At 34.6% G+C, this 16,294-nt stretch overlaps 1 protein-coding gene and 1 pseudogene across 2 annotated transcripts in view; one reads left to right on the top strand and one right to left on the bottom strand.

Annotated features, from left to right (window-relative positions):
* CADM2 (cell adhesion molecule 2) overlaps window positions 1–16,294 on the bottom strand; it is a 1,024,870-nt gene that overhangs the window by 794,180 nt on the left and 214,396 nt on the right. The window lies entirely within an intron of this gene.
* Window positions 13,437–14,302, top strand: LOC103675557 (annotated as a pseudogene).

The raw sequence follows: 16,294 nt of genomic DNA, 5'->3' as shown, positions 1-16,294 counted from the left end.
GTTACTTATGACTAAGGAGAAGTCACAGGAAATTAACAATTTTGCATGCCAACAAACACCAGTATTTCCTTTTCATACCCATAATCTTGTATACTTTTCTTAACAAATATGCCTTATTAACTTCTATTTTATAGATGAGAAAACTGAGTTTCTAAGAAGTTAGAGACGTTCCTAAAATCAAATATCCTAGCAAAGGACTCTACATTGATCTTTACATTATTTTCAATCCTAGAAAGAGCAATTAGGACATAAAAATAAATGTTTCTAATTACAATATCAATTACTTGTATGTTTTTCTTTAGAGTTTACTAAGGACTGATATATGCATTTTTCAATTTTATCTGCATAAGACACCCATGAATTTGATAGATTAGAGATCATAAATAATATGTATTTTTCAAGAAGCAGCTGACAGGTCACTTCAACTGTACAATATCACTGATTCTTCCACAGTTGGTCATATCTTCCTCTAGAGTACAATTTCAATGTATATATGTCTCTAACTTGGACTTTTCAAGATTAATTATTATTACTTGACTCTGTTTTTTCCCCCACTTCATCATGACAGGCTTCATATTAGGAATCTTATACACTTCTTATTTTATCCAATTAGACTATTAAATCTGTGTATTGCTATATCTATCAGAAAACATATTATGGTTCAATCCCCCACCACATATGCTAGAGATTTGTAAATTCAATTCATCTGCATTTAAGAAAACATTTGCCATAAACAAGTACAACACTAGACACTGAGAGGAACATAAGGGTGAAAAATTATATTCCTTTTTAAAAGTTTGTAAATGTTAGAAGTCTAGTAAAAATAAATTATTGAGGGGTGCCTGGGTGGCTTAGTTGGTTAAGTGTCTGCCTTTGGCTCAGGTCATGATCCCGGAGTCCCAGGATTGAGCCCCATGTCTGGTTCCCTGCTCAGTGAGGAGTCTGCTTCTCCCTCTCCCTCTGCTCCTTCTCTCTTTTTCTCACTCTTTCTCTCTCAAATAAACAAACAAAATCTTAAAAAAATAATTTGGAAATATCTATTGAAAGATATCTATTGAATATCTATTTTCTCTTTAAGTTTGTTATGTTTTGTCTAACCTTTTTCTCTGCCTTTCTCTGCCTCCTTGCTTCTCTCTCTTTCTCTCTCTCATACACACACACACATATACAGATTTAATTCAGAAGACATTTTCTGGCTCCCTCTCCTTCCCACATTGCTAATCCATAGTGAGAATGTCACAGAAATAATAGCACAGACATATTATAATATGAATATAAATAGAATCACCAATTGCTCATTGTAGGTCATTTAATGTTTTATGCACACTGAACTGCATGTTAAAAATGTCATGAAAAAAACCCATATAGTGTGGTAGTAATAAATGTAAGACAACATGAATCATGAAAGAACAATGTATTGTAATGGATTGGTAAAGATCAAATGATGGAAAACCTAATAGAAGTTAAACCTATAAATAGCTGGGCTTCCTGCAGTGGAGGAAAATTAAGCACATGGCAATTAAAGAAGAGTGAAGACATGTAATTCACATGGGAAGAAATAAGTGAACTTATCTCAGTACAGTTAAAACAATAATATAATCAATATATTTTGTTGTTCACAGGTTACAGAAGTGATTAATAACTACTGTGGTTATATATATGTTAATATTTGTATATGTATTTATAAAATGACCAGTGAAAATTAAAATGTAAATTATAAATCAACTTCTTTTTTCAAAATAAAACTACAAAATCTCCTGTAAAAATTAAATGATTTTCTTTTATTGTACCATATGAAGTTAGCCAAGTGATATCGCTGGCATGACTTACGCCTAAATTGGGGTATAGTATTTATTGAGGGGTATTGTTGCAATACAAAAACAAACCAAAAAATACCCCCAAAATAAAAAATGCCACTAACATTGTTGTGAACATGTGAGAAAGGTAAATTAAGTTGTGAATAGTCACAGATAGAGAGTATATGGCCATATAAAAGAATATAAATAAAAGAAACATCTATAGAGTGGTAATGGTCATTTAAATATTGCTAAATATTTTATACCAACAATTATTTTGAAAATGTGAAGTGATAAATAAATTATGTGCTTGTAAAAAGGCTAGCATATTTCAGAATACCATAGGCTCTCTACTGGGGAGACTAATGATTACAAAATTATAATTTCTATGAATTAGCCAATTTGTTTCAACATACATGTACTGAGTACTACTATGGCCAAGGCATTGTGTTAAATACTAAAAAGGATAAGTATAAGAGAAAAGTCTTATCACTAGCTGCATTGTGGTAACTAATTAGGGCAAGCCAAGACATTCTGGAAATATTCATGGAAGTAATGGGAAAACCATTGTGATCAGCAATGCAACCTGCCCCAAGACAAAATACTTCATACAGATGATGGATCTAAGATCTACTTACAGCAGTAATGGGCCCTTTGGAGAGTGCAAACAATCACTTGAGCAAATTATACCTTTAACCATATCAACACATTATATTTGTTCCCAGAAGACACCATTAAAAAAAAAAAAAAAAGGAAAATTCAGGGCAACACCATGATAGGAAATAGACATGACATTTGGAAAACATAAACACCAGAGTTAGATAATTCTCTTATGCTTATGTCATTACAGAGGATGCATTGAATTCCAAAAATGGAAGAGTCCCTAATCAATACTTTCCAACTCAGTATCTAAATGGATAGAGGAAGCATAATGGTAGAGTCAAACATATTTGGGTGCAAGTTCCCAGTTAATTAACTATCTGTATTGCTTTAGACAAAGAAACCTAATCTCTTGGAGATTTATAACCTCATCTGAAAAATGGAGATAATATATAGGCCTAAGATTGTCTCAGCCTATCTTGCTTACTAACACTTATCCATAGTTTCAAACAGAATGGCACAAAGTATATGCTAAAATAAATGTCTCTTTAATACAAACACTTAAAAAGTTCCTGGCACATTGCTTTCCACTTTGTAGGATATGGGGTTAGGTCACTTTGTTAAACCGCCATTGTACACTGCGTTGATAACAACTGTTATTATAAAACTGTTTATTTAGCATTGTTTCATTTTCCCCTTTAACTAGACATAAGTCCATGAAGCCAAAATATACATCATTTTCTTCTTTTTTTCAGTAACTCAATAAATGTATGTGCAATGTGTAAGATAAGAACTCAATACATTTGATTCTTTTTTCTTCAAGATTGAAAAACAAAAGAAACAAAAAAGATTCTTACCAAGTTATTATGGGTATGAGTTTCCATAATTGATAACTGCTAATGGTTGTCCTAAAACATAGAAAAGGTTTTCCCTAGGCCAATTAAGATTTCCTGTTTACACAAACTCACAGAATAATGCTTTACCATTTATACTTTACTTTTACATGTATATTCTGAGTCATTCATTCATTAGCAAACACTAAAGTACCTATTACCATGAAAGAATTAAAGCAAGATGATCCTTGCCCATATCATGCCCACACAATTTAGCAGGAAATTGAAACATCTGATTCTCAAAAAATACCTTGTGATATAATTAGGACAGCTATTTTTAGCTTCAATGTACAGATTAGTGAACAAAAAATTAGAGATGTTCAAATGACTTTTCCCAGATGATAATTAATAGGTGTCAAGGTCTTCTAAGAATAGGGTTCTTTCCACACACTGGGTTTTCCTCTATATTTTCATGTCCATTAACAACCCAAACAAGCCTTCTTGTACTTCAAAATAGAAATCAATACACTGCCTTTTTTTTTAAATCTTTTCTAGGATAAACCATTTCAGACCTGCAAACCTCTTTATAAATTTTCTGTATCGTCTCAATTTTGTCAAAAATTACTGAAATTGAACTACTCCCCTGATGAGTTAAAATTTTCAGACATAATCCTCTTATAGATTATAATAAGTATTTGATTATACTTTGAGTTGTAACTCATGACAAACTATGATGGAAGAGATCCAAAAAACTAGTAGTCAATGTCTTTTTAAAATCTGAATATATTGAACAAGCTATCAGAAAATTATAATTTATTTTTATTTTTGTCAACACAGAAGAAAAGCATGGACAGTGTGTTTGCCCATAGCAGTCAATGCATGAAGACACCTCATACTTTTGGCACTCATTTTAAATCATGTTCAATAACAACATGTTTAAAATGAAGGCAAGCTGTCATAAGGCAAGCTGGGGTAATAAGAATTTGGCAATTAAAAAGCACTAGCACATTTACCAATCTGAATATTCAAGAATTGTAAATCATTAATCATAAGTAAACCACCTGCTGGGGACACTCTAACCCAGCATAAAGATTTGGCATGTGCGTAATTGTCAGCTTCAGATTGAATTTTTATCCAAGGAACAATAGTATCCAAGATGATTTGGGTGAAACTTTTATTAATTTTGAAAATAAAAATAATTGTATCCCTCATGGTATTTCAGATATTGAAATAGTCCTGTTTAAAATGGCAATGGTTTTCAAAACCCATTACATTTTTATCAATTATTAAATAGCCCACTGTTATAAGCGATGAAACAATATTTAACCTTTGTTTTACATTTTTTTCTGCTGTTATCACAAAGAAAAATGAATCTGACTTGCTATAAACTGAAAAGTTTTAGCTAGGCATACACTTGTCACTCATTTTTTAACACATATATGTAAATGTAGAGCCTACTTTGCTATAGACTTCAAGCAGTATTTTTTTACAATAATTAGATACTCTTAGCTCTACAGACAGTTTTCTAATCAGTTACAAAATGTGTGTGTGTGTGTGTGTGTGTGTGCGTGTGTGTGTATGGCTGGTTTTCGTAGCTTATTTATACTGTCAAAATCTCATTACTTCTTTTTATGATGAAATGGCTAAGAACTCCTGGGTAGGAATTAACCATTTGCAAAACTTAAAATAATTGAAATAGAATAGAAGAAGAGAATCTCCTTCCTCATGATGCTTCAAGCATTAAATCTAGTTGAAGCACTTCCCACATTACAGATCGGCAACTTGCTGCGAGTTAACAGAAGGCCACCACTGTCTCCGCATCCCACAAATTAGGCTGGAGCTTGGGGGGGGGGGTGGCACAAAGAGGTTTCACAGTTCCCAAGTCTGACCCAATGAGACTCAGAGACACTGGATTCCTTCAAAGCTGCTGACAGAGGTGGGGTAAGAAACCCCACAATTTTGACTGAGAGGCAGGAGACTTGAAAAAGCCAATACACAAATCTCTTGAACTGGGACCCACAGAAATCAAGTAATTTTTATAATGTTATCCAATCAAGCTATGCAACTATGATTTGCATTCCAAATCTATCTGCATGGGCAATTTTTCCCAATGTTTTGAACATGTGCATTTGTTTGTTGGGTTTTGTTTTTGTTTTTGTTTTTTTGGCATGTGTATTTGTGATACGTGCCATACTTTGAGGATTTTTGATACTAAATCCATGCTTTAGTGTGTTTCTCACTGTTTCTGAAAGTTTAGATTCCATCAAGAAGAAGAACCTGGGGTCTGTTTCTGTTTTCAATATATTTTTATTTATGTTTGGTGTTGCCAATGCAGGTAGTTCTCAGATGAAACTTCAAGAAAATGCGATATGATGCCTCCTGGAAAACTGGGATCATGTAGCTTCTTAAACTGTATGGCAGAGCTGCTGAGAAAACTGATTCTTATGTAGCAAGCATGGTGGTTCTAAGGCATGAGGATTCTAAATATTCCATAACAAGCATAGATATCTTTCTGCCACAGCCTCTATGACAGTCTAACTTCCTAGTCCTCTTCATTTTGTCTCCTTATTGTTTTAATCCTTATTTCTACTGTTTATATTCTTCATTCCACACTATAGTCAAATATAGGCATTTGTTACATTTCAGTCATCAGACAATAACTTCTTTCTTTTTAGATCTTCAAGATCACCACTGTCATCATATCTGTCCTAGCAAAACACTCAATGGCTTATATGCTTTGCCCAGATTGATCATTCCCTGTCAACCCACCATACTTGTTCTTTCCTAAATGCATTTCTGATCATGCCACTCTCCTACACAAAGCCTCTCATTAGTTTCTCAATGGTTCAGAATAAACTCACTAGTCTACAAAACTGTGTGTGTTCTATTCTCCTCTCTTGAGCCTTACTTTGTGAGATTCTGCCCCATAGTCTCTCTGGTCCAGACTACATGAAAATTCTGAAGTCCCTCCTACCCAGCATATTTCTGCATGCAGCAGGACTTTGCAAGTGCTCTCCCCCCTGGAAGCCTACCTTATGATAATCCTAGTACTCTCTCCTTTCACAACCTTTCCTCCAGATGTTAGTTCCTGGACTACTTCCATAGGGAGTCTTCTCTGACTTCCCTGCTTGGGTGAAATCCCTATTATATGATCTCAAAAACTCCTCATCAATACTTTATAGAGCTGCAATATTACATTTTTGGTGTAATTATTTGATTAGTAGCTGTCCTCCGCTGTATTTGATGTTCCATGGGGGTAGGTACAATGTCAACTTTTGCTTTCCAGAGCTCTTGTACTCAGTGTGTGGCACATTTTAGGTGTTCAGTGAATGCATGTGTTGAAAATATGAAATGTTAAAAAGGTATTTTATGTCCTTTTTAAGGGAATTGGGAATTGTTCTATGGACAAGAGGGTGACAAATTTTGTAAGTTGGGCATAGCATAATCAGATCTGTGATATAGAGCAATTGGAGAATGTGCTGGAGTAGGAAAAGACTGGAAGTGAGGAAGGAGGTCAGAGAGCTACTGTATTAGTCTAGGTTGGAAAGAGTGAGGGTCCAGACAAGGAAAGTGGCAATGCAATGGAGGGTTGTGGAGTAGGAATACTAGTGCTTGAGAGAAACATGGGAATAATGGGGATAATTGATAAGTTCTTATGTTGAAACAGGTGGACGAGGATACCAGGAAATTCTATCATGTAAGGAGAAGCAGATTTTGGAGAAAAGTATAAATTCTTTGTAGAATAAAGTATAAACTGTTAAATAAGCTTTGACCATTATTATGGGTAGGTCTGCTGCTCAAAATCTAGCACCACCAGCATAAAGGTGTACATTGGAACAAGAAAAGGGAGTAATCATACCCTTGATATCACCTTTCCTCTATCCAGTTCAAAAAAAAAAAAAAAAGAGTAATACAACTAATTTACAAAGTCCCGTATCCTATGGAATATGTCTCATCTCTACCAAGTATACCTGGTATTTTAATACCTGTTTTGCAATATCAACTTTCCTGGAGGTATAGCCGAACTTCTTTACACTATCATAAATTCTGTATCCTCAAACCCTCCTTACTTTGACCATAAAAAGCTGAAGCATCTCCCTTTCCAGAGAGTTTCTCCATTTCTTAATTGTGCTACTTAACAACCCATCATTCTTTATCCTGTCAGACTGAGCTCCTTAAATGCTACTTTCATCTTAAAAGAACTTATTAAGGTTCTCTGTTGTCATACACATTGAAGTCAAATTTGGTCTTTTTACAGCCCTCAGAAAAAGACCTGTCTTAACTGTCTGTTCTCCAGCATGAACCATATAGTAAGTTAGATCCTATGGTTACCTACTGGCCACTTTTCTCTCCACCTTTTCTCCTGCTTCATGTCAGTCCTATCAACATGTTAAGGGCATGATAAAAATTATACTCCCCGTCTCCTTCACAAATATTTCCACCTTTTCCCATTTCACACTAGTATCCACTCTTTCACTTTCTAAAACATGTACACACTTATTTTGAAACTTTTGATATACATTTCCACTTTTAGAGCTGTTTGGGCTTCCTTCCTACTCCACTTCTTGGCAACCCACTTCTTAGCATGCAGCAAGGCATTTAGCACATGCCAGGTGCTCAGTGTGTTCTCTTTGTGATGACTAAGGAGGATGAGCTCTTGTCAACACCCAAGGAGAACAATAAAAAAAACTGGAGTTTCCTGAACAAGTTTAATGTCAACAGGACACATAGAAATACACTATTGAGAAAAATGGGAAGATAAGTGCTGTTTTTACCAAATAATTGAATTCTAAAAGACTTCTGTTTAAAAGTTGAGCAAGAAGCATTAGAATTTCCCAGCAAAGAACTACTTCAGACCTTGAAGATTCAATTTTGCGCATTGTAATTGTGCCATCTAGCACACCCGGAAGTTGATTTGACGAGCCTCTAATTTCTGCTCTTATGCTCAACCATGGGATGTATTTTTCTCTCATTACAAATGATTTATTATAAGCTGTCAATAAATATATCATTTTACACGTACAATTCCATTTTATACGAACAATCGGGTTTATGAGACATTGTGACAACAAAGTTAGATGGGCTTCGTGTAGTTAGTGAAAAATAGCTGCTTCATCTGATTCTCTATACAAAAGTATCTCTTCTTTACCAGGCATCTGGTGGCCTTGCAAGTGCACACCTTCCAGAGATCGCAGGTTTTCCATTAGGTCCAGATAAACACTTCCAGGAATTAACAAAACAGTTTTTCTGATGCTGTGTGTTTGGGAAACGTGAATCATCATTTAGGCTTTCGGAATTTAGTAATATCTTATACCCTGGTTAGCCATGTAACATAGGTATACATTCATTTATTACCCATTCATTCACTCAGTAACTATTTGGATATATAGTGGAGTATAAAACAAAGCCTCTGCCTTTATGGTGCTTTTATTCAGGGTCATTGATTTTTATCAGATCCTATGATGTAATTAAACTACAATTGACTTAGAGCACAAACATGGGACCAAAGTTTATCGGTTTATGGTCCAGTTGTGGGCAAATAACTTGCTGGCTTGTCAGTTTTTTCATTTGAAAAGTGGGGATTATAAAGAGTATTTTTGTCAAAACATTGTACTAAAGATTAAATATATTAATATTGTTAGGCAACAAAAAAGTTTCTGTCACATAATAAATACTAAATAAATGTTTGCTACTGTTATATTTAATCTAATCTATTATAAGATTATTAATCAGCAATGTGTGTATTCATTGCAAAAGTGAGTTGCTTGCTGTTGGTGACTCAAAAATAAGGTATGATCTATCTAAAAGTATATGAGTAAAAGACAATGTGAGACAGAGCAAGACTTTGCATTAGGTTATATAAAGAGAAAGTAGTAGGTAACTCTAGAAGAATGGAACTTCATGTAGCTATTAATTTTACAAAGATAGTTATTAGCTTCCTGGCCTATATCTAGTCTAAGGACTTCTAACTGTTTAGATATATTTTGCCCATAAAATATCATTTATCTATATTGATTACAAAGCACAATAACCTATACATTTCTCTTTTCTAAAAATAAAATTTGAAATTAAAAAAAAAGCTGATAACACATTTTAGCTCTTTACATATCTGTCTTTTGACTCTTTTTTAAAGATCAAGTTAAATAAACACTAGGGATTTTATATGTACTTGACTAATTAATTGGCGCAGTTACCAATCTCTTTGCGTTTATTAAGAAAACTTTATGAGAACAATAAATCCTAGTTCATCAGGGGAAATTAAAACTTATGGAAGCTGGTAAGAAATAATAATCACTGCATTCTACAAGTTGAGGATGGCAGCACATAGGAGGACACATTCCCTTGTTACAGTTGGTGACTCAGATCTGCCGTACATTAATTTGCTCAATACTCTCCCACCACTTCTTGTTCTCTGCCCTCTCTAAAAATGCCCTGCTCAAAATTATCACCTTTCTTTGAAATTTCTGCAGCCACTGATTTTGTGTGAATTTGGGGAATAATATAATTTCATAGGCAAATTTCACTAATTAATTTCCTTAATTCATTTTAAATCCAACCACAACACAGCCATGGCATTCAGATACAACACTTTGCATAAGGCGAACAGCATAAATTTCAACACATGAAATGTGTCTGTGAAGTTTCGCGTTTAAGATGATTGAGAAGAGTGGTTATAACACTTCACAGGAGATAGAAAAAAGATGTGGTGAAAGCAAAAAACAAAAGAAATTTATTAGGGGAAAAAAATGCATAACCATAAAAAGAAAAGAAGAAAAACTTCAGCTTTAGAAGCAAACAGGAATCCTACTGAGAGCTGGTGATGCTGTGGTAGGCAGCCTCTAAAATGACCCCCAATGATCCTTGCCTTTGAATATTCATACCTTTTTGTAATCTTCTCCTTTCAAGTGTGGTCTGGACCTAGGGACTCATTTCTAAAGAATACAATATAAGTAACAGGATGTCACTTCCAAGATTAGGTTACAAAAGATTCTGGCTTTTGTCTTGCTCACTCTCTCGGGCTCTCTTTTGCTTTTGCTTAGGGAAATCAGCTGCCATATGTGAACTGCCCAATAAAGAATTGATATCTCCAGACAACAGTCATCAAGGACCTGGCTTGTGCCAACAGTCAAGTGAGAGAGTGAGTTTGGACATGGACCTCAGTTGAGCCCTGAGATGGCTAGAGCCCCAACCAATCTCCACCTTGATTACAGCTTTGGGAGAGGCTTTCAACCAGAGTTCCCAGCTAAGACTTGCCTAGATTCCTGACTCACAGAAATTATGAAAAAGTAAATATGTGTTGTTTCAAATCCACCAGCATTTACTTAAATTATCCAGAGTTATCTGTGTCTAAGCACATCCATGCGTTTGCTGTTAAAATAGTAAGCTTCCGGAGGACAGGCAAAGTAATACCTAACAAGTGTTGTGCACTGTTTATTTCAGAACATAAATGCATATCAATTTATTTATGTGTCCTCTTAAAGCATGATAGATTTTTTTTCTATCAAAATGAGCTAATGATTGGAACTTAAATGACCTAAATAATTGTTTCAAATCCCTCAGTTGCTTTAGCTTTAGATTATGAGATGCACAATGATTTATCCAAGGTTCAGGGTCCTTCCACTTGTCACTTAGAAAAAGAAAAAAAACTTTCAACCTAAATTTGAGGAATGGAAAGTTGATACCAAATCCTCTGTAATCTGTCAGAGGAAAACAACTCCCTTTCAAGTCACAAGAAACCAAATGCATGAAATGCTATTCTACATGGTTTCACTTACAGTTAATTCCATAAATTGTGATTAGTTTGAATATATGTAATATTAATAGCTAACTTTCTGCATCAGCAGATGCAAACTTCGAAACCCTTGTCTATTTGCTCTTCATTTTTAAAATGCTTGCTTTAAAGATATAATATCAAGGGCTTTTCATGCTTAGAAAAAGACAGATAACCAAATGTAATCCTACAATAATATTTTTGCTCAAACTAGGTTATACTGATTGACATGTACAGGATATTTTTATGAGCATACAAACACGAAAAAAAGAAATGCATATATTGAATTCCATCTATTCTGAAAATAAAGTCTGACTATATGAACTATATAACAATATAATAAATCCCTGTACCTATATTATAAAAAAAGCAATCAGCAGAAAATATCTTGAGCAAATACAGAAGTAATCATACTCTTTAAAATTATCATGCTCATATTTTAACAAATATATTTTCTGTACTTACTATAAGCCAAAATGCACAACTGGAACTGATAAACCTATCTGATAGATATATAGTAATTTTGTGGTTACTTAAACATGCATTTCTGAAAAGGTTTATCAGCTATCTTACAAAATAGTTTGTGTATACACATAACATTAAGACAAAAACAAAGAACAAATAATTTTTTTTAATGACAGCAAAGAATAGTTATGCTGAAAATATTTTAGAAATATGTGTCTTTCAGAGGCTTCTGCTATAGAAATTAAATCATAGCCAATAGAAATTATAATTAGCAATTAATGCCATTATCTAAACTATTTAACATATGAATTAAAATTTCTAGAATCAAAATTTTAAGCATTGACATGTTTTGAAATATCTCATTAAATTTTATAAATTATTGAATATAAACATCAATTGTAACTAGCATCATTATTTTATGTAAGAGAAAAATACCACCAATTTAACTCTGATACACTAGGGATTTCAAGATGCTTCACAATACAGATATGTTAAAATGTAAAAAAAAAAAAATTCATGATATTTCAATGAAATATGACAATTACTTTATATATCTATACAAAAATACTCCACAAAAGCCTAAAGGTCTGTAGAGATTTGGTGAAAGGATATGTTTATGCTCTTTAAAAATCCACTAAAATTACTTTTTTCAACTACTATTTTTTAGACAAGAGTTTCTATTTCTGTACTTATAAAAATCCACATTGGTTTTTAATGAACATCAATTACACTTCAATTTTTCATATTACTCATGAAAGAAAATAATTTAGACTCCTTTACAGAGCTGCCAATTGCAATTTACCTTGGCTCTTTCAGGCAAGAGAAAGTTCATAAATCAGCATGTTAAGCATTTACTAAATGACAAAGAAACAAAATTACAAATGAATAATATAACCCAATATTTTCCTTCAAATAACAAATTTAATATAGTTTTAGTAAAGAGGTTCTTAAAATTTATGATGAGACATTTCTATTTTGTATCTGAGTTTTATTATTGGAAAAACTCTCAAAAGGAACCTAAAAACATTTAGAAAAATTATTAATATTACATTGTCTTAAAATTTCAATGAATAGAAAGTCTCAAACTATTGGGAAATCTTTAAGACAATAGCAGGTTAAATATTATATTGGTGGCCTATAAAACATAAATATGATAGAATATTTTCTTCCAGCTTGCTAAGCCATGCAATTTCACTATACTACAAAGAAAAGCTATCTGTTTTAATAAGGAGCTGACTTTAGGTTCTAGCTGTGTGACCTTAGACAACGTTAAGTCCCTAGAACACTAATTTCCTTAACTGTGAGATGTAAATTCCATACATCTTTTTTTTTTTAGGATGAAATAATGTGTATAAAGACTCTAGTTCAGTGCTTACATTTAATTGCTGTTCCTTGTAAAAGGCACTTGCATTATTTTATGAGAACATAAGAAGACACCTCATATAGTAGTCATTCAACAAATACTAACATAATTAGAATTTAATTTTTCAAAGTATATTAAAGCAAAGAAACCTCACCTTCCTTAAATATACTCATAGAAAGTGTCAGTCTTTTTAGCTCTACAGTATACACACAGAACTACATACATGTAACTTATCAGTTAGCCTAGTTGGTGTCCCTTAGGAGCCATTTGGTAACATCTGGAGACATTTTTGATTGTCAGGATTAGGGAGGGTCTACTACTGGCATCCGGTGTAGTATAGGCTGGGAACGCTGCTAACATCCTAAGATGGACAAGAGTGTCCTCAGGAAAGGAAGATCCAGCCCCAAAACTTAATTGTGCTATGGTTGAGAAGCATAGATTACATGTTTCTGTGGGCAGCCATTAAACCACATAAAGATATAAATTATGATAAATATAATGAAAGAACATGCCTGGAGGTAATGATGTATCTACAGATTTTTCTTCTTATTAGGATTTTTTTAATTGAAGATTCTTAAGAAAGGGGTTTATACTCTCTCCTCCAGCCATCCAAGATGCTGAGAGGAAAGAAGGCTAAGGGGAAGAAGGTGATTCTGCCCTGCTGTTGTGAAGAAGCAGGAGGCCAAGAAGGCGGTCAGTCCCCTGTACGAGAAAAGGCCCCAAAATTTTGGCATTGGACATTACATTGAGCCCAAAAGGGAACTCTCCTGCTTTGTCAAATGGCCCCACTATATCTGGCTACAGAGGCAAACGGCTATTCTCTATAAATGTCTAAAAGTGTTTCCCCCCTCTGATTAACCAGTTTCCCCAGGCCTGGACCACCAAACAGCTACTCAGCTGCTTAAGCTGGCCCACAAATACAGACCAGAGACAAAGCAAGAGAAGAAGCAGAGATTGTTGGCTTGGACAAAGAAGAAAGCTTCTGGCAAAGGTACTAAGAGGCCGCCTGTGCTTCAAGCTGGGGTTCATACTGTCACCACCTTGGGGGAAAAGAAGAAAGCTCAGCTGGTGGTAATAGCACATGAGGTGATCCCACTGAGCTGGTTCTCTTCCTATCTGCTCTGTGTGGTCAAATGGGGGCTCTCTACTGCATTATCAAGGGGGAAGGCCAGGCTGGGGAGTCTGGTGGACAAGAAGACCTGCACCACTGTTGCCGTCACACAAGTTACCTTGGAAGACAAAGGAGCTCTGGCTAAGCCGGTGGAAGCTATCAAGAACAATTACAATGACAGAGATGATGAGATCTGCTGTCACCATGGAGGCAATGTCTTGGGTCCAAAGCCAGTGGCTTACATGGCCAAACTGGAAAAGGCGAAGGCCAAAGCACTGGCCACCAGACTGGGCTAAGCGTATGCTGTTGAATTTTCTGTACACAGAAGTAATAAAAAGCTCTCTTAAAAAAAAAAAAAAAAAACAGTAGGGGTAGTTTGCTAATGTCATTATGTTATCTGCATGCTTGTTAGGGGCTGGACTTTAGATTGTGAAGTATTCTAATTTTTTTTTCCCTCCAAAATCACGTTTGTGACCAGTAGCACCATTCCACCATTGTTCTGGAACACAATTATAAACTCTTTCTTAGATGCTCAAGACAAGAATTTCTGTGGGTTTGTCTCATTTCCCACCCTCAAAGGGAAAGAGAAAAAAAAATATTCATAACAAATCTAAGGATTTATTAATTGTAAGCAACTGCCATGTCCTTTTATTCTAGTTTAAAAAGGTACTTTAAAAAATCTTCTGGGCTGCCAGGGTGGCTCAGTCAGTTAAGCATCCGACTCTTGTTCAGCTCAGGTCATGATCTCAGGGTCCTGGGATCAAGCCCCATGCCGCTGGCCCCGGACTCAGCAGAGAGTCCGCTTGTCTCCCTCTCCCTTTGCCCTTCCGCCTGCTCATGCTCACTCGTGCTCTCTCTTAAATAAATAAATCTTTAAAAAAATGATAACCTTAAAAAAATCTTCTATATTGCCAACAACTATGTCCCTGCAACCATATTCAAATACCTGTGTCCTATCAAATCCCATTCTGAGGCATGCTGTCTTACCACAGCAAGACCTTTTTACCTACCGGGCACTCTAATAAATGTTACATAGATCAAGCTAAATTGCCATGATACCTTCCTTCTAAAAGCTCCAGAATGTCTTTTGTGGTTGAAGAATAATCAATTACTTACTCAATTCAATTCAACAAATATTTATTAAGCATCCATTCATTTTTGTATTTTCTCCCCTTGAGGGCTGCTATCCTTAAGAGCAGCTGGAAGCAAATGGCTCCCATTTATTAAAGACTTTTATTTTAAAGATGCTTAAGTGCAGTTCACAGCTCTTCAACTACTCTTACCAAATCCTCAGAGGCTCCATTGTGGAGGAAATTCATGTTTTATCATACAAAAACAAGAGTAATGTGTTCCATTTTCATTTTGTCAAGAAAATATCAGCATTATAACTAGGGGGAGGAATGTGCAGAGTAGACATGGTATGTCTAAATATGTCATATATTACTATTATAAATAAGCTTATTTATATACTTATATTGGTAATGTGAATTTACCTTTCAAAATGTTTATTATGGATAAAGGGTTTATACTGCATATTATAAGAAAGAATAACATATTTTATTATATTTTAATTACTCCTGGTTTATATCAAAATTTAGATAATACAAAAGACTGTAAAGTGTTTTGGATAACATATTCTCCTATTTTCAATAAGGACCACTACATTTTCCCCTTTTTCTCTGGAGGAGCAGAAAGAGGAGTCAGATGCCAATTTTAAAATAAATATTCTTTATTTGGATCAATATATAGATGATTCCTTCCAAGAACATTAGTCATAGTACTGCTGGGAACTGTCTCCAGATTTATCCTAGCCAAAAAAAAAAAAGATAGAGCATCTTCTCTAGAGAGCCCTTGTGGGTTCTTTTCTCCCACCTTGAGATTCAGAAGAGTACTCCCACTATATTCTCTTGGGATGTCAAAAATAATACCCTATCTGTCATCCGTCTTGGAGCCAGGGTTATGTTTCTCTTATAGGAGACTTACTGCTTTGGCACTTCGTAAGGTTGTTTCAAAGTCAACGTGCTGAGTCTGTCAGACAGTACTATTGAAGATGCCACAAAAGCACCTGTTTTCTCTTTGTTTAAACCGCCAAAACTCTGAACAGAGCTCATCCACCTCTTAGTGAAGAATTGCAGTGTAAGCTGTTTCTCTTGACTGATCTAATTGTTAATACTCTATGTACACATAAAAATAAGGGTTGATACGACCACAAATGGTACACTTATTGCCTATACAATAAACTTCATTTTCTACAGCTTGGCATTAAAAGTTTTTACCAATCTGATTTCAATCAGGTTCTTGAGATGTTTTCCCCTCCTGGGTGCTTGTAAGAAATTATTTTATGTTCTGTTTTTC

This window comes from Ursus maritimus, unplaced genomic scaffold (assembly GCF_017311325.1).
Source record: "Ursus maritimus isolate PB19 unplaced genomic scaffold, ASM1731132v1 scaffold_4, whole genome shotgun sequence".
NCBI lineage: Eukaryota > Metazoa > Chordata > Mammalia > Carnivora > Ursidae > Ursus > Ursus maritimus.
The sequence above is the reverse complement of the archived record's forward strand: the minus strand, read 5'-3'. Positions and strand labels throughout refer to the sequence as shown.